Genomic DNA, 26,399 nt, shown 5'->3' on the forward strand with positions numbered 1-26,399 from the left:
AAGCTCCTAGCACAATATTTATCCACCCGAGCAAAAAAGATGCACGGGTGGGAGGCAGAGCCAAAAAATGACGTTAACTCCGAATTGCATAAAATTTTAACACCTGGGACAGACCAGGCGTTAAAATGAGGCAAACACATCACTGCTTACGGAAAAAACACAGAAGCATCATCACAAACCCACAGGACAAGATGGAAGTGCTACTACACCAGCTTGTGAGACAATGCAGAGGACAGCAACAACAACAGCAACCACCACAACAGTGCCCACAAAGGCAACACAGAAGGCAGGAGATGGTATTTAGAAACAGGACAACCCTCCATGGCCTCAGGGAGCAAGACATTATAAGGACATACAGACTCAATCGACAAGCCATACTTCACCTGCTGCACCACATTGAGCCACAGCCAGCCTGAAAACCCCACACAACATACCACATGTGATAAAGCTGCGAGCTGTCCTGCACATGCTGGCAAGTAGCTTATTTCAAACAATGGGTGCCCTGGTTGTTGGTGTGTCACAGCTTTTTGTTCTCTGCATTCCTGCCAAAGGTGTTAGACTCAATAATCTCCCTGACACTCCACCACATCAGCTTCCCCAACACCCAGCAAAAGCAGCAAGAGATAAAACAGGGGTTCTACCAATTTCATGGCTTCCCGCTTGTGCTTGGTGCAATTGACTGCACTCATGTCCGACTTGTGCCACCTGCAACAACAGAGCACATACCGGAATCGCAAGCACATGCATTCCATCACTGTGCGGGCCATAGTGGACCACCAGGGACTATTCACAAGCATTTTGGCCAGGTATCCTGGGAGTGTGCATTTCGGCTACATTTTACAGCAAGCAGGATCAACAAACACTTCCGGGATGGTCAATATGGAAATGACCTACTTGTGGTTAAGTCAACAAACCAAGCAAATACATACACCACTACAAAAACGAATGGCCAGGGTAACACAGATGTGCAGCTAACATCACATATGCACCATTCTGCAGTACAGCACAATCAGTGCACACCACAAACACATACACCCACATGTACGTAACACACCCACAACTTGACAGGCACACCACGTGAAGGATAGGTGCAGATATGTACCCTTTGCTAACAGAAGAAATACACAAACCACTGCAAGTGCCCACAGGTTGCCTCCTACATACTCTTCACACACAGTACACCAAACAAAGAATAGCACAGCAATGGCGTACACCATGCTCATGTTACGTAGGTCTCACATAGGCACAGATCCCTCAAATCATGCTGTGCAAGTCACTGCCAGAACAAACATCAAATACCAGACAACTACTGCCAATACCAACTACACCCATCAGCACATACCGGACTTACCTGTAGTGTACATATACATGTGCCTGACGTATTGGCTCACACACATAGGAATACAAAAGTAATGCCCATCACATCCCATGTGCTACATTTGGGGGAAGTGGCACAACACCTACTGTAGTGCCACCTCACATGCACCACTTACTAACCCACAACACCATCATGTCTGTACCATAAACAATAAATGTTCCCCATGGGGCAGAGACACTGTTAGACAGTGCAGATCATGGATGCCATAGTGGGACCCTGTAGGAGTATAGAGGACATCACTGACCTTACATGCACTGTGCCAAGGGACACATTTGCTAAGTAGCTGAGCACCATTCCATAGACTGCACTATGCATGTGTTGACGGTATAAATACTGAATCATGATTTGGAAGATAGGAGAGACACTGGTAGTAACGTTGATCATTAATGATTGGATATACACCCTTGGACATCTGATGGCTGGCACAAACATCAGCTGCCATTCAGGATCACTAAGGGACTTATGTAAGAGCCCCCAGTGCCAAGTTTGCTTATTACCACTCTTATGTGACTTGAAGTCACATTGGAAATCGGCCACCCTCCCATGCAGCACTTCGTGTGGAAGGGGCGTGCAATGTGTGCTGCTGCAGGTCTGTCACCACAAGATATATAGCATAATGATGCTGACTCAGATGTAGGTGTCACCTAAACCCTGAGGCAGTGCCAAAATCAAACACCACCCCAGGGGTAACGTTTGCAGGTTGCAATAAAGAAATAGACTGTGATTTGAACTCACATGAATGTGCCAACCAATGCATGCTTCATACTGCTGTACACACAGAAAGAGACAATTGTTCATCAAAACAGCATATTTATAGGGAGGTGCCCCTTCCTGCACAGACACATCCACCTCCACAGGGCAGCTAGCCAAGCACCCTGGTGCAAGGTTGGTATTGTTGGTGCACAGCTGTATATAGGCCTCTGGGGCAAGGGACAATAAAGGGTTGCCTAGTACAATGTCACACATGGTGCATTCCTGCATAGTCAAAATATTGCAGCACAGTGCTGCCAATGTTGAAGCTGTGTTGTGCATTGTCACTTACTCATTTAAATGGGCGTAAGTGTTGCACTTCATCTGGACTGACACGTGTCAAAATAGCTGGGATGTCCAGGCTCTGTGTTGCTACCATGTTGCCACCACATCTGACCCATTGTGTTGTGAGGATGTGTCATGTCCACTCTAGTGATAGCACACTGATACAAAGGTGCAAAACACAAAGCATGGCACATACATACTGACCATCAGTTAGGATACCAAATCATATGTCCCAGGTCCTTAAGACAAAACTTAAGCCCAAGTATTGGCTTAAGCCAGGTCCTTAAGCCAATACTTACTTGGCCATGTCCAACCACACAGTGCTAAGAAAAGTTTGCATAAGACCAGGACATCACATCAAACCACAAACACCTATGAGTCACAACCACCTCAAAATTACAACTGCCATGCTACATGGCAAACCTATTGCAAGCCTTAACAACAACTTACTCCTATTACCTTTTTTAGCGGATCAGGGTTATGGCTTAATCCATGGATTATAACCTCATTTGCAAACCCAAGCACAGCAGCAGAGTGTGCATACAATGAGGGACATCATAAGACACGGAGTATCATGGAGAAGACATTTGGCATACTAAAGTCAAGATTTAGGTGCCTAGACATCACAGGAGGCAGCCTCCTATTTGCCCCACACATTGTCTGAAAAATCACCATGACATGTGCTATCCTGCACAACTTGCATGTGCGAATGAATGTCCCCATGTATGACCAGGTTGATGACCTGACTGAGGAGGAGGAGGTGGATGGTGGTGTAGAAATGGAGGGGGAACAGCACAACACAGCTGCTGGGATACGCCACCGACAGCACATGGTTGAAAACCTTTTCACTTCAGAACCACGTAAATCACCTTGTCAATTTTGTAAATAAAGACTTCACTTATACAACAAATCCTGCTTTGGTCTCTTCAATGTCCACTACATATACCATAGGATTGTCAGTCTAACCTTAGGGAGCATGTTACGAATCTGACAAGTACTGTTGCAACATCATATGATATGTGTAAGATTGTTCTGCCACCATCAAAGACATCACTAATAGCCTCATCACTGGTATGTGACAACTGAAGGACGCAATCTATGTACCACAACACATCTTGTACAACCATGTTGCAAATTTGTTCATCAATAGCTCATCTCACACAACTACATCATGTCCAAATAGAAAGTATGCAAGTGGCCCACACACGAGGTAGGGGATGACCACAATTAGAAAGTTAGTCATGTTGGAACAGAACACTATCACAACTCAGTGTGTGAGTTGTAATGGCTGCATGGAACATGTGTGACAATGGGGGGACATAATTGGTAACAATGGTCATCACGATTTGCCCAGGTATAACAATCAATGGAAGAAGTTGGGCCTGCGAAGTACATCCATGGTAATCTGTCCTGCCACTGCCGTGGGGCCCAATCCTGACACAGGGTACACATGACCTCACACATTGCACAGACACGTATGTAGAATGCACTTCAGTATGGATGAGAACATATGCAGCTAGGGCTGCAGGTCCACCTCACAAAACCAACAACCATTGCTAAATGCAATGAGTTTAATCGAACATTTGAGGTCAAAACATAATCTGGGTGGAATGTAAGCAGAGTGTGTCATACACAGTATGTACCAAAGATGTACTCATGTCAGACATGTGTAGGCCACACACAAGCCTCCATAAACTCCAAATCTACATATGGAGACAGTTGTCGGGTAACATTTCCTAGGTATAATTGGCTCAGCCATCATCAACAATGCTTGAGCTGTGCCTGTTGTTTAATATATCATGCTCTGTATGACAACATCACACATCACATAGGAAAAATTCACAATCACAAACCAGAACTATTTCATTATACTGACTGCCATACATATGTGGATACATATGTATGATGTGCAACTGCTTGTATGCTGTTGACTCTGTAACGCACACATCGGTGTAAGAGACCAATCACATCCTCATCACATTGTTGCATGCACTAACACATGTGGCCATACACAATATGCCACACTGCAGCACAGTCCATGTCATTTGCATGTTGAAACAGGGTGCATCTAAAGACAATGGAATCGATGCAAATGTGTCTAAAACATCTGCAAACGCCAAAAATATGACACCTGGGCCCTTAGCGTGAATTCCAGCTTCGCACTGTTCTCAATGCTGATTTTCAGTGAATTCAATAATGCGTCAATAAAAATGACGCACGTGCGTCATGCATCTAAAATACCCACGCAAATGTCAAATGTGTCATATCAATACACGCATAACTGAAAATGTGACGCACGGGGACAGGAAGTGATGTAATAGGAAATACTGTTTACAAGCATGGTTTAGTAGGTGTACTTTCACTTTCTCTTTGTGGTTGTGATTTCCTTGCATATTGTATCTTGTGGTGTCCCTCCTGTTGTGTTTTGTTACATAGTGCTAGGAAATGTGTGTGTTTTTTGTGAATATTTGTATTTGTACTGTGGGGTATCTGTTCGGGCTAGTTGTTAAGTTGGGATAGTTGGGATTAGTTATTGGGCTTAAGTTCACGATATTTTCGTTTATTTTTTCTAAGTATTTGTGGTCAACCTTTCCAATTATAACATGTTTGGTAAGGGGGATGGGAGAGGAAAAGTTGGGTGGCTATTTGTGGCTGGTATCCCAATGCCTGCCGATGATGTTGGAGACGGAGGCCAGGTCATACAGGGCTACCAGACCGAGGCAAGGCAAGGCAAGGCTGCTGCAGTGGGGCAAGGTGCTCCACCACCTAAAGAGGGTTTAGAAGAGCACCAGGAATGAGCACCAGCTCAAGCATCGCTGGGCAGATCTGATGGCCAGGGAGCAGGATCTGCTCGATCATCTAGGTGTTGAGATCGGTGGCCCTGTTGGTGAGTCTCCCACTGGCAAACTATATACTGTTCACCGTTCTTGAATGACAGTAGCAGATGTGTTGTAGTGCTGCATGCAATGCTTGTTGACAGGTTGAATGCAACAAGAATGAAGTGTAACTGCGCCAGTCTAGACATGGAGTTCACATGTCCTACCATTATACCAATGCAGGTCAGATGTCTGGTAAGTCATGCACAACCATCACTAAGTCACACCTTTCAGGAGCCAGGGTGACACCTGTGCCCCAGCATAATCAATCAGGGATTTGTAAAGCACGGTTACTCACCTGTGAGGGTGTCAAGGTGCTGTAGTGTCATGTATGATATGCCAAGACACCGTCAGCCTACCATATTTACCTGGATTGTGTCAACAAAGTAGGGCAATGCATGTATAGCGCTTTGTCATCATTTCTTGACTTTGTCATCATTCCATGCACATGATCTCTGTCACTGCAATTATGTCACAAGCGGGGATTACCTGCCTAGGGGGCAATGCAAATGGAAAATATAATGCCATCAGACAACTTTGCCACATCAGTAATGGATTACTCAACGCATGATCATCGCACATTTATAATTGAGCCGCATGTCCATCACAAAGTGCCTCTGGGTGCCTTGCAGGACAAGCTTGGGTATCTGTGTCAATTGCCTTGCAAAGCACCAGGATAGTGTCATGTATTTGTTACACAACTCCCCCTTATACCATGGTGTTCCATCTTCTATAGATTGCCACTTAGGGTTGTTGCAGGGTGTAGCACTACATGAGTCTCTAGCCCAGTGTAAGTGTGCAGATGTGAGGCTCTCACTCACCTGAGTGTCTGTGTCATTGTGTGTTTGTAGTGGTGTGTTTGTTGCACTGTTTTATACTTGGATAACTGGCTCACTCCTCTAAAATAGTACACACTGAAAATTGTTGTCCACTAGTAGTGACAGTGACATGACACTAAGCATGATTTTCCATTCATATCTTACAGGTGGACCTGCCCCGTACACAATCGGTGAAGTGGTACGATTTCAGGACCCAGATGTATCCAATAAGTGTGATAATGTGTGTTTTGTGAAGTAATACAGTGTTTGGTGTGAGTGAGTCATGTGTGTTGCACCCAATGCTAGATGTGATAAGCTGTCAAATGATCAAATTTCAAAGTAGGTTAGATGGTGACATTGTGTCCCATTGAAAGGTTCCCTATGTATCACCAGAGGGTCATATCTTGTGAGGCTCCGTATTTTGCACTCCATGTACGTAACACTTATGTGGAATGTAATTAGCATGCATTCCGGTCAAGGCCAAACATGTGCTGGCATGGAAATGTGTGTGTAAGGAATAGTATTGGCAGATCAGGTATTGATGGGTGTCTATACCTGGACACATGAATGTAGATGTAATAGACCTATGGATACCAGCTTCCTAGTTGTCAGCCCTCCTAACATGGTACACTCCCCGACTCCATGTATGAGTGGGCATGCCTTGGTGGATGACCAGGACAGTTGAGATGATGAATTGCATGGCCATCCCCCCTTCAGCACAGGGGGAGAGGAATACCAAATGTGTAGGTAGATGTGACACTCACAGTGTAGGTGACAGTCATATTGATCAGGCTTGCATGTATACCTATCAGCACTGACCCCTTATGGTTACAAACAGCATCCCATCCTCCCAATAACATGTTCAAGTTACTGGTGATGTTTGGTTGAAAATTGACACAGATGATGAGGAAGTCTGGGCCTGATCTATGTGAAGTTCATGCTGCCTTTGCATCATCACATAGTGTGCAAAAGCAATGCACACCTTATTTGGTTTGGTTCATAATCTTGTGCTAGCTTTGGTGTCAAAGAAATGATGCTAAGGCAGCTTTGTCGTTGCATTTATCAGGGCTATTGTCTTTTCTGGAATGTGAGTTGGAGTGCATGCATAATTAGATGTAGATTGTAAGACAATAATCTGTGTATACTCCACACAATGCTGAAACTGGTGGTTGCCTGTCTCAATTTAACAGCTACCAACATGAGCAATGAGGAACTGCATGCATTCCAAAAGAGGGCAGTCCCCTACCGACATATCCTGGCAGTGGGATCTGGGTTCCGGAGAATGGCTCGATGCTATCGTGCTGAGAGATCAATGGGGAATGGCGGGCATTCACACAAGAGGGCCCCACACTGGCAGTGGCCACACAGAGGAGACCCAGTTCCACAGCAGTGCAGGGAGGCATAGCTGCCACCACGATAACAGCCACAACAGCAATAGCTCCGACCTCGGTACATCAGCCCACACCACCTGCTGCCATGGACCCGAAAATGCTGCAGGATCTGCAGAGGGACGTCACACTGGTATTGCAAAGGTTGGACAGTTTGGAGAAGGAGGTGGCAGCCAATATTAAGAGACTTGAATACATAGAGAAAATCCTGAAGAAGGCAAAGCTATGATTGTCTTTGGAACTCTCACCTCCCAGTTCTGTCCCCTCCCTCCATTTGTATTCATGATTTATAGTGGGTTTTAGGGGGTTAGTGTTAGGTTAGAGTAAGTATGTAGTTTAGATAGGATAAGTGGGTTTGGGGGGTGGGTTTTCTACTTTTTACTTGTTAATTTGTGGGTGGGTTTTTGGTTGGTCATGTTGGGGTACATATGTGTTTAAAAATACACAAAAAATATATATTTGTTTAGATATGGTTAATATGTGTGTAGTTTAGTAGATGTTGTCCTGCATGTGTCTCGAAACAAAAGGGGGGGTGGGGACAATGTTTAGAGTGAGTTGTTAAATGTGTTAGGTAAGTTTAGCATAGGGAGTTAGGTTTAGTTGTTGGTTAAGTATATTTAGAATAGGTTAGTTTAGGTTAGGATAGGTTTTCTTTTTTTTTTTTTTTAGTTTAGTTTCATTGTAAATAAACATTTTTGGGTACTCCTTTACTTTTTGTGTCATATGCTTGTGCCTCAGGGTCTTCCCATGTGTGCTCAGTGAAAATTGTCTGTTGGCCTAGAGATTCCGTCCTGGCTCTAAATCCCTCTCTTGACATGTTCATCACCTGTTTACAACTGAGATGTCACATTGACGCAGTTGTGCGTCAAAAATTTTACCGCCGGCTAATGTCATTCCAACGCGCCATGCGGGCGCCTTATTAATGGAATGACGTTAGCCGGTGCTGCGGACTGGTGTGCGTAAAAAAAAATGACTCACACCAGGCAGCGCCGGCGTATGGGAAAATGGGGGTTGTGCATCAAAAAACGGTGCAAGTCAGGTCTGAGGCAAAATTCAGGCCTCAAACCGGATTTGCGCCATTTTTTTTTACGCCCAGCCTCCATTGACATAACTCCTGTCTTAGCAAAGACAGGAGTCATGCCCCCTTGCCCAATGGCCATGCCCAGGGGACTTATGTCCCCTGGGCATGGTCATTGGGCATAGTGGCATGTAGGGGGGCCCAAATCAGGCCCCCCCATGCCACAAAAAAAATTGGAAAAAAATACTTACCCAAACTTACCTTTACTTCCCTGGGATGGGTCCCTCCATCCTTGGGTGTCCTCCTGGGGTGGGCAAGGGTGGCAGGGGGTATCCCTGGGGGCAGGGGAGGGAACCTCTGGGCTCCTTCTGAGCCCACAGGTCCCTTAACGCCTGCCCTGACCCAAGCGTTAAAAAAAGTCACCCATCAGGCTGTGCACCGTTTTTTAAGGCCCACCCCCTCCTGTGCGTCAAAATGACGCCAGAGTATAAATAAGGGGCACAGGCCTTAAAGTAATTTTTTGGAAGGGAATGCCCACCTTGCATATAATTAACGCAAGGCTGGTTCCCCCTTCCAAAAAATGACGCACATGGTAGAATTTTGATGCCTGCGGGGTCGGACGTCAAAGTATAAATATGGGGCAGGGTTTGCGCCGATTGTGCGTCAATAATTTTGACGCTCATTCGGAGCAAACAGAGTATAAATATGCCCCAAGGTGTTTGCTTTGTATTGGACAGATAGGTGTGGTAATTCAGCTGTCAATGTTAGGGTCCTGTGTAGGAATGTTGGGCACTGTGGCACATCTGACAGCAGCCTAAATTTAAATTCTATCATGGAAGACCGACCAGTGTCAATTACAGATGAGGTTAAGTAACTTTTTTTCACACTAATGTGTTCTACTGGGACTCCCAACCGACAAATTTTTCCTGCGAACTGTTTCACAGCCATTCCTGCCATATGTAATGGGTAAAGCATACATGTGTTCTAAAGTTTTGACATACTCAGTGAATTGCTTGTAGGGGATGAGACCAGCATTGTCATTTATCATGCAGGTACCTTGTGTGTAGATATGTGCAACCATATTCCTGCACTCTTGTACTGACACTCTTTGACTAAAGACATGGTTCTACACATCACATGATTCCTAAGTGTAATAGATGTGTCACAATATACAAAGACATGCTGTTGTGTAGGAGGTGTTTATTTACAAGTGTTGTAGTGCAATATTTACAATGTCTAGGTCTGTGACCCCATTAGTGAAATCTATAAAATTGTGACACAACACAAGTCCAGGGTTGAGGGACATGCCATGGGACATGCTTGGGTGAAGTGTTCTTAAGTGCGGAGGACCATGACTTGCCAATTTGTAGGTGAGCAACAATGACAGTCTATAGCAGACAGGTCAACAGTGTTTCTTTGAAGAGTGCACATATCCACCTGTGCTAACACTGGCATGATTTCAAGCACAGGCAAAGAAAAACACTGGCCATGTGGCATGGGCTGGTGCTACAGGGAACTCTTACAGGTGAAAATGATCTGTTCCACATCTTCATCCTCTGATGTGTGTGGTGTCTCCTCTGCCCTTGATGGTAGTGGTGGGGCCGTAGAGGGGGCCACACACACTTCAGTGTTTGGAGATGTGTACTCCCAATTCCTGGCAGCTGTCATCTGTGGAACAACATATGGCATCCCTGCAGCATGGAGGAACTGATGATTTTTGAGGATAGCAGCAACATCCCTGTGGTAGACAGCCATGTCTGCCCTGAGGGAGGCCACTTCCTGGTGCATGGAGTCCAGCTTGTTCTCAATCACGCTGGTGACAGTTTGGGAGGGCAGTTGTTGTGGCCTTTCCCTCATGGCAGCAGCTATGTCCCTCAGACACTGCTGGACTCCATGCATTGAGGGAGTGTGTGCCTCATTTGGCTGCATTCTGTTCATTGGCCGTAACGAGGCACGTGCGCATACCTTCTAGGCTGGCTGCTATTGTCTGCATCCCCACCCGCACCTCCTTTACCAGCTCCTGCTGGACTCCTACCACTGTCCTTTCAAAGCTGCTCCCTGGGTCCTTGGAGTCCTCAGCTGTGTCGGTGCTGGCAGGTCGGACTATTGGGGTGTTGAGTTGGACATCTGGGATGGCTGCTACATTATTACTCCTCCTTGTGACTGGAGGTGGTATCTGGAGGGATACAGGGACTTATTGGAGGGTCTCCTGGCTGATAGTTGTCAGCTGGTCATCCAGGTCATCGGGGTACCCCAGGACAGGCAGATCAGCAGGAGAGCCATCATCCTCTGCAATGAGATTGTGTAAAATCAATCTTTCTGTCTTATGGCAGTTGATATATCACATCACTGACTTGCTATTGGAGATCATTGTTATCTTAGTTCCCAAACATTGTTCCTATACATCATGGTTGCAGTCTATCAGCCCCTTGCCCCACCTGAGTGTCACATGAAGGAAGCTAAGGTGGGGTAGTTGGCTGTGTCATATCTACTAGGTGTGATGTATATCCTTTCTGTGGCTTGACACCAGCTTATCATTGTCAACCCTCCCTATGCATCCATTTGCATGATGAGGCCTCGCAAAGGGTGTTGCAGTGCTCAAGCCACAGCACCACTCATGTCAATATGCCGCTGTCCCAATCTTACATGTTTCACTTACACCCATGTGGTACTGTATCCTTGCACCGCCCAAGCGTTGGCATTTCCAGGACACTATGCTCCTGCTGTAGCAAAGTACCCTCTTTTTGGCATGTTACCCCCAATTGCTGCCTGATGTCAGTGTGTTTGACTGTGTCACTAGGATTCTGATAACCAGGACTCCAGTCTAAATTTTGTCACTGCATACTGGCAACCCAGTATTTCATCCCAAATTGGCATACTGGTCACCCCATAGGTGGGCTGCAGCATTTCTTTTGCCCCCAATAGGGAACCCATGCTAAGGCTTCTACAGGACTGCCATGGTAGCCTGTGTGAAATGGTGTATGCACCCTTTCACAGCCATTTACAATGCACCAGGTCACTTAGAAGTCAACCATATACCAGGCCTTCCAACCCTGAGGTCTAGGTGCAGAGTACCTTTGTGTGTGAGGGCACCCTACGTTGTCCAGGACCAGTTTCCAGGACTTTGTGAGTGCAGGATGCCATTTTACACATGAATTGGACATAGGTCACTACCTATGTACAGCTTCACAATGGTAACTCAGAATATGGCCATGCTTGGTATCAAACATGTTGGAATCATACCCCAAGGCTTTTGCAAGCATTGTTTGTTTGATTCCATGCACTATGAGGGTTCCTTAGAGGACCCCCAGTACAGCTCCAGTAGAGCCATTACAGCCTTTTGAGAATTTCCCAGGCAGCACCGGCTGCTGCCACATCACAGTTAGGTTTCTGCCGTCCCATTGCTTGAGCAGCTCAAGCCTATGAAGGCAGAACAAAGCATTTCCTTTGGGAGAGGGGTGTTACAACCTCTCCCTTTGGAAATAGGTGATACAGGCATGAGAGAGGGTAGCCTCCCAAAGCCTCTGGAAATGCTTTGAAGGGCACAGATGGTGCCCTCCTTGCATTATCCAGTTTACACCAGTTCAGGGACCCCCAGTCCCTGCTCTGGAGTAAAACTGGATAAAGGAAAGGGGAGTGACCACTCCCCTGTCCATCAACAACTCAGGGGTGGTGCTAGAGCTTCTCCAGAGTGTCCCTGGTTTTTTCCATCTTGGATTCCAAATTGGCAGGGCACTCTGGGAGCATTTGAGTGGCCAATGACAGCAGGTGACATCAGAGCCCTCCTCTTCTAGGTGATTACCTGTGTAGCTGACCAATCCCCCTTTCAGGGCTATTTAGGGTCTCTCCTCTGGGTGATTCCTCAGATTCGAATTGCACGACTCCAGTAGGAATCCTCTGCGACAATTATTCACCTTCTACCGAAGAAACTGCATCTGGGCCCTCCTGGAACTCTATGAACTGCAACAAAGAAGGAAAGATGACTTCTACAACATTGTATATTCAGCTCCTGCCAGCAACTGCCACTGTTTCCAGGTCTTGCATCATCCGAGGGCTGCCTGTGTTCAGCCTGCACCAGAAGATCGAAAGAATCTCCCTTGAAGTGAAAGAGTCACTTCCCTGCCTCAGCAGGCACCTCTCTGCAGCGATGACCGGTGGCTTAGGTCCCCTCTCCTGAAGACGTGCATGGGTCCAGCAACATGGGTGGTGGACTGAAGTAGTCCTGATGGCCCAGAAGTCCAGCTGTTCAACTTTGGTGGAGGTAAGAACTTGCCTTCCCACGCAAGACAGTACTCCCATGCACCACGTGTTTTGCAGTTGCCAAGGCTTGTTGGCATCCTTCCATTATGTTCTTTGTGCACAGTGCAGCTCTGGCCCCCAGCACTCTTTCCTGCAATACAGAGACTCCTGCGTGGTTCTCTGGAGGCGTGGGATCCCTTTGTGTGGTGCTGCATGGGTCTCCTTTTGCACCTTTTTGTCCCTGTGCGGTGGGACTTCTTTGTGCGCTGCCTGGTCTTCTGAGGGCTCTCTGAGTTGCTGAGAGCCCCCTCTGCCTCCCTTTCCTTGGTAGAGTCCACCAGGTCCCTTCTGCTCCTGGGTAGCACCATTTTCTGCTAACTGCCTGCTTTGTATATGCAAAATCTTGTTAGCAGAATCCAGCAACGCAAACCAGACTGCAATCATCCAACAAGCATGGGACATCATCTGCACCAACCAGGGACCTGCATTCGTCTTCTTGGGTGCAGTACTGACTGTTGTTCTTCACCGGTGGTTCTTCTTTTGCACCTTCATCCGGGTTAGCAGGGGCTCCTGTTCTCCCTGGACTCTTCAGTGCTTTGTGGACTTGGTCCCCTTCTTCCACAGGTCTTCAGGTCCAGGAATCCATCGTTAGTGTCTTGCAGTCTCTTCTGGTTCTTGCAAAATCTTCTATCACATGTTCTTGTGTGTTCTGGGAAAGTTACTGTGATTTACTCCTGCTTTCCTGGCCTTTGGGGTGGGTTCTATTACTTTCCTTTGGTGTTTTCTAACACTCCCAGCGCCCCGCTACACACTACACTTGCCTAGGTGGGAAACCGAATTTCGCATTCCACTGTCTTAGAATATGGTTTGTGTTCCCCCTAAACCCATTTCTAACTATTGTGATTTTCACTATTTGCACTGTTTTCTAACTGTTTTTACAGCTATTTCTGCAATCTAGTGTATATACTGTGTATATTACTTACCACCTAAGGGAATGTAGGCCCTCGTTATGACATTGGCGGTAAATCCCACTTACCGCCATGCTGACTGCCGCCAACATACTGCCGCCGCCGCGGATATCTGTTCAACATATTATGACACACACACACCAATCCATCACTATTCAGCCACAGCCACAGCCACAACCCCGCCACACCAAAGGTTAGTGATAAACTGGCGGTATCAAAACCCACACCGTTATGCCAACAGAATAACGCCCATCACATTATGACCCACGAATCACCAGGGTGGACATTCAATGGCGGTAATTCATTGGCGGTACACACCTCCACACCCAAAATACACACACTCAAACAAAACTACACCACATTGGACAATTCAAACTACACACAGCTGACACCCATAGCCATACCACACCCACTCTCCCAAAACACTATAAAACACACACCCACATTAGCCACAAACCTTTACCATTACAAACTAATGACACAAGACAGGCACCACGACCACAGACAAGACCAGAGACACATACCACCATCACCTATACACCACCCATGCACTTCACAACACACACCCCAACACATCACCCTACACACCCTCACCCATACTACTCACACAACACCCATGGCACCACAACTTCACCCCAGATTCCCTGAGGAGGAGCTGAGGGTCATGGTGGAAGAAATCATCCTGGTAGAGCCACAGCTATTTGGAGCTCAGGTGCAACAAATATCCATTGCTAGGAAGATGGAGCTATAGCAGAGGATCGTGGACAGGGTCAACGCCGTGGGACTGTACCCCAGAACAAGGGATGACATCTGGAAGAGGTGGAACTATCTACGGGGAAAGGTATGTTCCATTGCAGCAAGATACCAACTCGCTGTACAAAGGACTGGCAGTGGGCCCCAACCTGCTCTCCCACATGGGAGGAGCAAGTCTTGGCAATAATGCATCCTGAGGGCCTGGCAGGAGTAGCAGGAGGACTGGACTCTGGTAAGTCAACTTTCTATTTCTATCACCCCCCTACCTACATGCCATCACATACCCCCACCCTCACTCCCATCACTCTACCACTACCCTACACCCCAACATCACATCTCACTCATCCCTATGCCAAGCCCTGCATGTACCACCAGTGCATGGACACCACTCACAGCCCTGCATGGACACCTATCACTAAAGCATGCACACTGGAGAGAATCAGCTAGCCCACCCCATACCAACTCACACAAGTGAAAGATGCCAGGTCAAAAACAACCATAGAGGGCAACCTATCCGTGCACAATATGTCACACACAGAAACAATAACACTGCATTTACATCCTCAAAGGTATCTCAGCTAATGTCACCAGAGAAGAGGTACCAGCAGCATCCAGTCTCCCCACTGAAGAGGCCCACGGTGATAACAGTGACTTCTGGTCGTCTGGATCTGGATTTGCAACCTGGCCCCTCAGGGACCTCCGGACAGTCAGTTATCCAACCACAATCACACACCACCACAGAGCCTCCCCCCTCAGGAAACACCACCACAGCACCCACCCAGCGTGCCCATACCTCTGTCCCCAGGACACATCCATCATCAGTGTGTCCACCACTACAGTGACCCCAGAGCACACCACAAACCCAAGACAATGAGGGACCTGGGGTCAGTGGCAGAGGGCACACGGTTCAGGGGACAGAGGCACAGGACAACAGGGAAGCTGGGAAGACTGCTGTGCACCAGGGGGAGGACAGGCCCAGGGAACCGACTCTCCAGGAGGCACTCCCTGAGATCCTGGGAGCTTCCGACATTCCCGGGATACGCTGGGCCAGATCCTGGACAACGTGCAGGAGAACAGACGGCTGCAGGAGGGACAGTACCAGGGGATCAGGTAACTTGAAGGCCATTAACACCACCCTGGTCCCCATTGCAGGGGTGCTGGCAGCCATGGCCAACATTATGAGAGAGGCGGTGTCACACCAGCGGACTCCTGCCACTAGCCTGACTACTGAGCAGCCCTCCACCTCCGCTACCGCTAGTGGACAGGAGGCCCCACCACAGGACCAACAGTCCACCAACACCCCTCCCCCTGCAGAAGGAGAACCACCCCGCAAACATTCCCTGCGATCCAGGCAGAAGCCAGAGACTATTGCCAGGACCCCGCCAGGAAATTAGACTCTCCTGAATGTCACCCTTGTGTCCCATTCTGTCACCCTGTCCACCTTGAACTGCCATTGCTCCCCTTCTTATGTCCCCATGGACAATGCACCTGTGCTACAGACTGGAACTATACCCTGGACTTTCCTCATCATCACCCCATCCCATTGAACCTCCCCCTTTTCTTCTTAGCACTGCAATAAACACAATTTGAAAAAATACAACTATGGAGTATGTCAAATGATTGAAGTATTTCCTCGTTTAACAAGGTTTAAACATTGCAATTCAACTGTACAGTAATGTCAACATAGGATAGACCTGTAGTTGGCTGCAGTGACAACACCAGGAGTGATAGTGTGGCACCAACATCTGCAAAAAGAGTTGCCAAAGGGTACAGTGAGTGGGCATAGAAGTGGGACAGCACAGCCTGCCAGTGACAATGTGAATCAAAAAACTGACAATGAAATGTGAAGTAACACTGCTGTACCTGTGTGTCATTGGAAGTATTGTCTACTCACTGAAGATCTGTTGTCCTCATCCTCATCCCCTGCTTGCTCATCTTCACTGTCCACAGGGTCCACTGCTGCCACAAGGCCATCTCCAGCCTCCTCCTCCTGCAGAAACAGAAAAGGCACATGGCGTCTCAGGGGAAGGTTATGCAACATGCAGTATGCCCCTATTATCTGGCAGACCTTCTTGGGCGAGTAGCACAGGGATCCACCAGTCAGATGGAGGCACCGGAACCTGGCATCAGGAGGCCAAATGTCCGTTCAATAATCATTCTTGTTCGCCCACGTGCCTCATTGTAACATTCCTCAGCCCTTGTCCTGAGGTTCCTCACAGGGGTCAGTAGCCATCGTAGGCTGGGGTAGCCTGAGTCACCTGCAAATATCGAGGGACAACTGTTAGCCACACACTATCCCTTCTGGCCCGCACCATACCCATATACCAACATCTACTGGGTGGGAACTAGGGCTCACCTATTAACCACACACGGTGCCTCTGTAGTTGGGCCATCACATTTGGGATGCTGCTATCCCTCAGCATAAAGGCATCATGCACAGACCCAGGATACTTCGCATTGACGTGGGAGATGTACTGGTCCGCCAAACACACCATCTGCATATTCATCGAGTAAACATTTTTTCGATTTCTGAATAACTGTTCATTTTGCCGGGGACGACGACAAATGCAATATGTGTTCCATTAATCGCCCCAATTATGTTGGGGATATGTCCCATTGCATAGAAGTCAGCCTTCACCATGGGCAAATCCTCCACCTGGGAAAAAACAATGTAGCTGTGCATGTGTTTAAACAGGGCACTCATCACTCTTGTCAGCACTATTGAGAGCATTGACTGTGACATTCCTGCTGCCAAGCCCACTGTCACTTGGAAAGAACCAGTTGCCAAGAAATGGAGCACAGATAGCACTTGCACAAGTGGGGGATTCAAGTGGGGTGACAGATAGCAGCTATCAGGTCAGGCTCCAATTGGGCACACAGCTCTGTGATTGTGGCCCTGCCAAGTCTGTAGGTGAGTATAATGTGCCTGTCCTCCATTGTTGCTAAGTCCACCAGGGGTCTGTACACGGGGGGATGTCTACATCTCCTATTCATCTGCAGCGGTTGCAATCTATGGGGCAAAAAGGTGAGGAGCAGGTCACAAAATTTACATAGTAGCCAATAAAGTTCAATGCATGATTTGTATTGTAAATGTATTAATGGCATATGTCCTGTATGTACAATTGTGATCTGTGACACAGTTATGTTCCATACACTGCCCCCCCCTGAAATGGTGTCCGCTTGTCCTGTATGGAGGGACAGGTGGAAGTGAGGTAATTACACTGACGTTGTGTGCTGTTGCGGGAGACAGTTGGGAACCGCCATGCAACTCCTCATTGGTTAGAAATAGGCCCTATGGGTTACAGTGGCCAATGGTGATGTACGCCGGCGGTGACGGTGACGCTGCTGTATGGGCCTCCAGACCAACAGGTGAGTACACTGTAAGCACGATGCATGGGGCACGAATGCTTGGAGTGGTGTGTGTGAAGGCCTAGTGTGGGGGGGGGCGTTGGTGGATGGGCCCTGGGCAGCGTGCAGCAAATATGCTGGGCGATGTCTGTGTAAAAGGGGGTGGGAGGGGCTATGGCGGGCCATGTGTGAAACAGGGAGGATGGTCTAACTAATACCTTTCCCTGTCTGTATTTTCTCTGCAGGTCAGTGCCCATCAAAAGAAGGGTATATAGCGTGCCATCGCCAAGGTGTGCGGACCCTGGGGGTCTACAGCAGGTGAAGCACCCAGTGTCGCAAATGATGGGAGGTCCTGGGCATGGAAGATGGAAGATGGCAGAGGCCCAGCTGGGGATGGCCTCCCATCGAGGAAGGGGTGCTGGTCGAACCCTGAAACCCCTGAGGGCCCGCATAATGGCTGTGGCCTATCCGGAGCTTGATGGGCACTTGAGGGCATCACAGCAGCCACAAGAGGGTGAGTACAGTGCCAATCATTACCACTTACGCATGGTAGGGTGGTATCTGGGTGGGGGATGTGTCTGTGGGTGCCCCTAGGCCATGCCTAACATCACAGAGTAGGTCCCATGTTGGCCAGGGTTCAGATGGGTAAATCCTCCAACCTAGCTAGAAGGCATCCACTACTGGGCAGGGCTGTGTGGGACCCAGGTATTCTGCAGTTGGCAGTATGTGTCCCTCCCAATGCCCTGGTGACAAGCATTGTTTCTAGTAGTGCATTGCATAGTGCGTAGGGCTGTTCCCTGTGTGAGGGTGGTATGTACCCCAACAGTGTTGTTCGTGCAGCCATTGACCAAGTGTATCCTTTGTCTCTTCCCCGCCTTTTTGTTTTGTCACCCTGTCCTTATGTGCATTAGCATCATCTGGCGGAGGAGCAGAGGCATCAGCGACGGAGAGAGCTGCATACCACAGGACCCAGGAGGCAGAGTCCACCGACGCTGAGGGCACCAGCGGGATGGAGGGCGAGGTGAGCACCACAGCGGAGACTGGTGGGACAGTTCAGACACAGATACCTCCTCCGATGGAAGCTCCCTGGTGGTGGCGGACACCTCTGTGACCACCCCAGCTACAGCCGCCACCCCCGCACCAGCACCGCCCTCCCAGCCGCCCCTCATTGAGTTGCCCGTGCCCGCTCACCCAGGAGGGTGGCATCTCCTTCGCCCCAGGCACCTGAGGCCCTGCCCCAGTTAGCCCTGCTGCCCTGAGTGAGGAGGCTTTTGACCTCCTGAGATCCATCTCTGTTGGGCAGTCAACAATTATGAATGCCACCCAGGGGCTGGCAGCCCAAATTCAACAGACCAATGCATTTATGTAGGGCATTCACACTGACTTGGCAGCCCAACAGAGATCAATCCAGGCTCTGGCCTCCTCTCTGAAGGCAGCCATTGTCCCTGTTTCCATCCTCCCCCCTCCAACATCCTCTGTCCAATCGGATGCCCCTCAACCCCAAACTATCCCAAGCACACAGACAGACAAGCATGCACACAGGACAACACACAAGCACTAGCAGCCAGAAAGGACAAGAGGACTGGTGCTGGGACTGAGTCGGAGCCCCCGACACCAACCATGGTGGTGCAGCTGTCTGAGGCTGCAGGGGATAGGCTGGAGCCCCCCCACACCACCTTCAGCAGCACCACCAGCAGTGGGCAGCCATCCAAGGCTGCAGGGGATGGCTGGAGCCTGCCCCCACCACCATCAGCAGCGGTAGCACCGCCACCACCAGCATTAGGCAGCTGTCCCCAACCACCATCAGCAGCAGCAGCACCGCCACCACCAGCAGTGGGCAGCCGTCCGAGGCTGCATGGGATGGGCTGGAGCCTCCCCCCAGGACCATCAGAAGCAGCAGCACAGCCACCACCAGCAGTGGGCAGCAGTCTGAGGCTGCAGGGGATGGGCTGGCGCCTCCCCCAACCATCTGCATCAGTAGCACCACCACTGAGCAGCCGCCACCGCCGGCAGACAGTCTATAGTCCTGCCTCCATGGGCTGTAGTGCAGCCTTCTCCATGCAAATACAGTGGGTATGACACCCACCTGAGAGACTGTGACCTTGCACTCCTCAGGATCAAGAGCACAGGGCTCGATGCCCCCTCCAGAACCAGTGGGTAAGCCACCCACCAACCCCAGCCTCCCCAGGATCAAGAGCACAGGGCACAATGCCCCCTTCAGAGCCAGTATGTATGGCACCAACTCACCCCATCCTCAGCAGGATCAAAAGCACAGGGCACAATGCCCCCTCTAGAGCATGTTGGCAAGTCACCCACTTGAGAGACTGTGGCATTGCTCTCCTCAGGACCAGGCACAGGGCATGTTGTCCCCTCAAGAGCCAGTGGGCAAGTCACCCACTTGAGAGACTGTGGCCTTGCACTCCCCAGGACAAACAGCACAAGGCATGTTGCCTCCTCCAGAGCATGTGGGCAAGTCAATGTAGGAAAGTATCATCTTGCCTGGCATGTTACCTCCATTTTTACTTATGTGTCAATTTGTTTTTGCCTGTCTCACTGGGATCCTGCTAGCCAGGACCCCAGTGCTCATAGTTTGTGGCCTGAATGTGTTCCCTGTGTGGTGCCTAATTGTGACACTGAGGCTCTGCTAACCAGAACCTCAGTGCTTATGTTCTCTCTGCTTTGTAAATTGTCACTGCAGGCTAGTGACCATTTTTACCAATTCCGGTTGGCTCACTGGAACACCCTTATAATTCCCTAGTATATGATATCTAGGTACCCAGGGTATTGGGGTTCCAGGAGATCCCTATGGGCTGCAACATTTCTTTTGCCACCCCTAGGGAGCTCAGACAATTCTAACACAGGACTGCCACTGCAGCCTGAATGAAATAATGTCCACGTTATTTCACAGCCATTTTACACTGCACTTATAAGTCACCTATATGTCTAACCCTCACTTAGTGAAGGTTAGGTGCAAAGTTACTAAGTGTGAGGGCACCCTGGAACTATCCAAGGTACCCCCAAATAGTTCAGGGCAATTTCCCTGGACTTTGTGAGTGCGGGGACACCATTACACATGTGTACTACATATAGGTCAATACCTATAAGTAGCTTCACAATGGTAACTTCGAATATGGCCATGTAACATGTCTAAGATCATGGAAATGTACCCCAATGCCAAATCTGGAATTGGGGTGCCAATCCTATGCATCCCCGGGGCTCCAGCATGGCCCCCTAGAACTGCCAAACTAGCTCTCTGGGGTTTGCACTGCAGCTACCGCTGCTGCCAACCCACAGACAGGCTTCTGCCCTCCTGTAGGCTGGGCAGCCCAGTCCCAGGAAGGCAGAACAAAGGATTTTCTCTGAGAGAGGGTGTTACACCCTCTCCCTTTGGAAATAGGTGTTAAGGGCTGGGGAGGAGTAGCCTCCCCCAGCCTCTGGAAATGCTTTGAAGGGCACAGATGGTGCCCTCCTTGCATAAGCCAGTCTACACCAGTTCAGGGATCCCCCAGTACCTGCTCTGGTGTGAAACTGGACAAACGAAAGGGGAGTGACCACTCCCCTGCCCTTCACCACCCCAGGGGTGGCGCCCAGAGCTCCTCCAGTGTGTCCCAGACCTCTGTCATCTTGAATGCAGAGGTGTGAGGGCACAATGGAGGCCTCTTAGTTGCCAGTGCCAGCAGGTGACATCAGAGACCCCTCCTGATAGGTGCTTACATGAATAGGTGGCCAGTCCTCCTATGAGGGCTATTTAGGGTCTCTCCTGTGGGCTTCTCTTCAGATAACGAATGCAAGAGCTCACCAGAGTTCCTCTGCATCTCCCTCTTCGACTTCTGCCAAGGATCGACAGCTGACTGCTCCGGGAAACCTACAAAACTGCAACAAAGTAGCAAGAAGACTACCAGCAACATTGTACCACCTAATCCTGCCGGCTTTCTCAACTGTTTTCTGGTGGTGCATGCTCTGAGAGCTGTCTGCCTTCACCCTGCACTGGAAGCCAAGAAGAAATCTCCCGTGGGTCAACGGAATCTTACCCCTGCTAACGCAGGCACCAAACTTCTGCATCACCAGTATTCTGGGGCCCCACACATCTTGACAAGTGTGGTCCATGGAAAACAGGAGCTGGATCCAAGTGACCCAGACAGTCCAGTGGTCCATCTGTCCACATTTGGTGGAGGTAAGTCCTTGCCTCCCCACCCCAGACAGTAATCCTGTGTACTGCATGAACTGCAGCTGCTAGGGCTTTTGTGCACTTTTGAAAGGAATCCTTCATACACAGCACAGCCCAGGTCCCCAGCACTCTGTCCTGCATTGCTCAACTCACTGAGTTGACCACCGGCTTCGTGGGATCCTCCTTTGTAGTGTTGAGATGACCGCCGTGCCCAGTTCTCTTGAACCCCTGTTCAAATGCTTCTGCAGATGCTGCCTGCTTCTACATGGGCTCTATGTGCTGCTGAGCACCCCCTCTGTCTCCTCCTCCAAGGGGCAACCCCCCTGGTCCTTCCTGGGCCTGGGCAGCACCCATTTGTTTCAACCATGACCTTTGCAGCTTGCATAGCTTGTTTGTGGCCTTTTTGTGTGGAAACAACTCTGCATCATCAAGCACACTGTGGGACATCTTCTGTGCAAAGGAGAAGTTCCTGGCATCTTCTGGTGTTGCAGAATCTTCAGCTTCTTCCACCCAGAGGCAGCCATTTTGTACTTTCATCCTGGGTTTAGTGGGCTCCTTCCCCCACACCGGACACTTTCGTGACTCTTGGACTTGGTCCCTTTCCTTTACAGGTCCTCAGGTCCAGTCATCCGTCTTCAGAGCTTTGCAGTCAGTTGTGGTCTTTGCAGAATCTCCTATCACGACTTTAGTGTGTTTCTGGGGAAATAGGGTCACTTTACTCCTACTTTTCAGGGTCTTGGGTGGGGTATCTTGGACACCTTTAGTGTTTTCTTAAACTCTCAGTGACCCTCTACACACTACACTAGGCATGGGGGCCCTAAGTGGTTTGCATTCCACTTTCTTAGTATATGGTTTGTGTTGTCCCCTAGGCCTATTGCATCCTATTGTATTCTACAGTGTTTGTACTACTTTTCTAACTGTTTACTTACCTGATTTTGGTTTGTGTGTTTATTTTGTGTATTTTACTTACCTCCTAAGGTAGTATATCTTTATTTTTAGTAACTGTGAGTATTGTGATTCTTATGATATAGTGCTAAATGATGTAAGTGGTATAGTAGGAGCTATGCATGTCTCCTAGTTCAGCCTAAGCTGCTCTGATATTGCTACCTCTATCAGCCTAAGCTGCTAGAACACTACTAATCTACTAATAAGGGATAACTGGACCTGGCATTAGGTAACCACTATAAGCCAGGCAAGCCTCCTACAGTCACCCACTTGAGAGACTGTGGCCTTGCACTCCCCAGGATCAAGAGCACAGGGCATGTTGCCCTCTCCAGAACCAGTGGGCAAGACACACACTTGAGAGACTGGAGCCTTGCACTCCCCAGGACCAAGCACAGGGCATGTTGGCCCTCCAGGACCAGTGGTGTTGTACCATCTGCCGGCTGAGATGTCACCCGTTCCCTTTCCCTATGAGGTGCCTACCTATTTTTGAACTGATGCCCCTGCAGTGTTCTCTCTCTGTGTTTTTGCAGAAGTCAAGTGTGGCCTTGGACTTTGTAATGTGGCCTTGTGGCCCACGCAGATTGAGGACTGGGCAGTGTCCCTTGTTTGTACATATGTATATACTTTTAGATTGAATTTTCTTATTTCTACTATATTAATATTATTACACTCACTTTCATGTATTCCTGTGGCCCTTGCATTATTCCTGAGGGGTACAGGGTAAATATGTTATGTTGGTACATCTGCTTGTGTTGGGGGTGGGGGTGTTGAGTGTGTGTGTCACTCTCTTTTTCCTCCCCCCCTCCTCTATGTGCTAGGCGGCTGTACTCACTGTGGTCGTCTTCCCTGTCTTTGGTGCTCGTGGTGGAGCAGGATGTTGAAAAAATTGGAAAAATCTGTAGCTTGGGCTCCATGGTGGCGTGGTTCTTCCCGGAGTCTCCAATGGTGAGTCGTTTCCCTTCTATGCAGTGTTTCTGCTACGCTTTTGATGTAGTCGGTACCGCCCCGGAAAAGGTGGCGGATTGGCCTGTCCAATACAGATGGCAGAGCATTGACTGCCATCTGGCTGTTGGCGGCTACCCCGTGGTGTCTGTCGATTCCGCCCTGGCGGTCGGTGTGGTAAAGTGGCAGTCTGTGTGAGCTTTTTCCGCCATGGTCATAATTTGGCTGTATTTACTGCCAGCCTGTTGGTGGTATTACCGCTGCTTTATCACCGACCACCAGGGTTGTAATGAGGGCCATGGTCTCTAAGGTATTTTTGGCATTTGTGTCACCAAAATAAACTTCCTTTATTTTTGTAACACTGAGTATTTTCTTTCATGTGTGTGAGTACTGTGTGACAACAGTGGTATTGCATGTCTCCTAGTTAGGCCTTGGCTGCTCAGCCACACAACCCCTAGAGAGCCTGGCTTCTAGACACTGACTAAATTTCTCTAATGAGGGATAACTGGACCTGGTATTAGGTACGCAGTAAAAACCAGGCAAGCCTCCTACACTTCAATTCAATTTCATCTTCTTTCTGTGCAGGTGGGTGCCCCTTCCTACACACCTATTATCTCCCCCTTAATGCAGCCATCCGTGCACTATGATAAATGTGATGCAGCATGGTGGCAGTGCAGCTAATTTGACAAAGGGACAGGTGTAGACCCAGGGATGGCCAGCATGGGTATTAATATTTTTGCTGTGTACATCATTATGTATGTGATAGTGTCTGATGGTAAATGAGTTTATGGAGTTGAACTTAGGTCAGGGCCTCAAGCTAGTTTGATGGTGATTCTGCAGGTAGTCATAGTGGTCCCTCATTTCAAGTGTGGCAGTCCTATGACCACCTAACTTCCATTGTCTATATGATCACCCCCAACAGCGTAGGTGATAGTGGCAACTGTTGTTAATGGGGAATGCCCCATGGGCCAATGGCCTGACATTGGCAGGTTTCCAGCGTCTTACAGCCTGGCAATGCCACCTGTCTTGTGACACCAGACCAGTATTACGTTCAACGCTACACTCCAGGTCTGTTCCCGCATTTCCACAAGCCTTTGCATGGCAGTGAAACCCCATGCAAAGGTTGGTGGTGATCTGGTGTGGTGTGCCCCTGGATGTCCCTGCACAGCCCATGCACCTGGCATGGGCAGTGAAGGTGGTCCCATGCCCTGCCCTTTTACCCTTTCCACTGCCTGATTTGCAGGGTAAGTGCAGTGTGTCCTGTCACACCCAATGTACTGCAAGATGGGCACTGACTTTATTTGATCCATCAACAATGTTGTGCTAAGTGCCCCACAGACGTACCATGAGCAGACAGATTTCCACCTGCCATCCCAATGTGTTACTGATCATGCCAACCGCAAAGGGTACACTGTACTAGCAGTCTTACCAACACTAAACTAAACCTTGCACCATACCCCACTCGTCAATTTGGAATTATACACCATTATGTTCACAGTCATACTCCATGTGTTGTATGTGTGTGTTTATTTCCCCATTCCTATGTGCCTCACATGCTTGTGTCAGAGTAGTTGTGGGCTCAGAGTGTAACTGTTGTGACCTACAGTTTTCTACCTATGGTACTGTGATGGGTCGCTACGAGCCGACCCACACAGTTCCATTGCTTGTGCTGACCCTACCTCCTTTGACCTGGAGAGGAATGGTGACTCCACTGCTTTGATTGGTTGCTTACCGCAATCGCGGGATCGGCCACAGGTTAAAAGTGGCGTTTCACTTGTGCAAAGGTGTAACGGGAGCTGGAGCCGCAACAGCCTGGAACCAGTAGCAACGGAGGAGTGGAAGGAATCGGAGAAGCAGGAGGACGGGGAAACCGGTAACACGGAGGCCGCTGGCCAGACGAGTGCGCTTACAGGGCAGTCAGGAGCAGAGGATCCGCAGCGAGGAACGGAAGACTGCTGGCCCCGGGGAGCCTACTTATGAGCCGCCACGCTTCAGGAGAAGCTTGGCTCTCTCAGGTACGGAGACGCACACCGGGAAAAGGAGCGGGGAAGGGAGGAGGGAGGCAAGGAAAAAGGAACGGGGAAGGAAGGGAAGAAAAGGGAAAACGGGCACTTTGGGGACGGAAGTGGGAGCACAGCTTTGAAAGTATCTAAGACAGGAAACGAAATAGTAGAAACATCTCTTAACTCAGAGATAGAGGATAGACCAAAGAGGGACAGGAAATAAAGCACCAAAAGATAGAACATACGCACGAAAATGAAGAGAGGAAGGATGACAGAGGTAAAGACTAATTGAGATATTATCCAAGAGAGAGAGAGAGACGGGAAAATATATATAAAAGAAAAGAAGATCTACCGAGGTAACACAAGAGGGAGAAGGCAGGAAAACAGCATTTCAGGAGAATCAGAAGAAAGGAAAAGAAGGGAAATAAAGGAGTCGAGAAGGCAACCGGGACAGGGGTAAGGAAGGAGAGGGAGAGAGAAGGGAAAAGAAGAGAGAGAAAGAAAAGCCCTTAAAACTCTT

This window comes from Pleurodeles waltl, chromosome 7 (assembly GCF_031143425.1).
Source record: "Pleurodeles waltl isolate 20211129_DDA chromosome 7, aPleWal1.hap1.20221129, whole genome shotgun sequence".
Lineage (NCBI taxonomy): Eukaryota > Metazoa > Chordata > Amphibia > Caudata > Salamandridae > Pleurodeles > Pleurodeles waltl.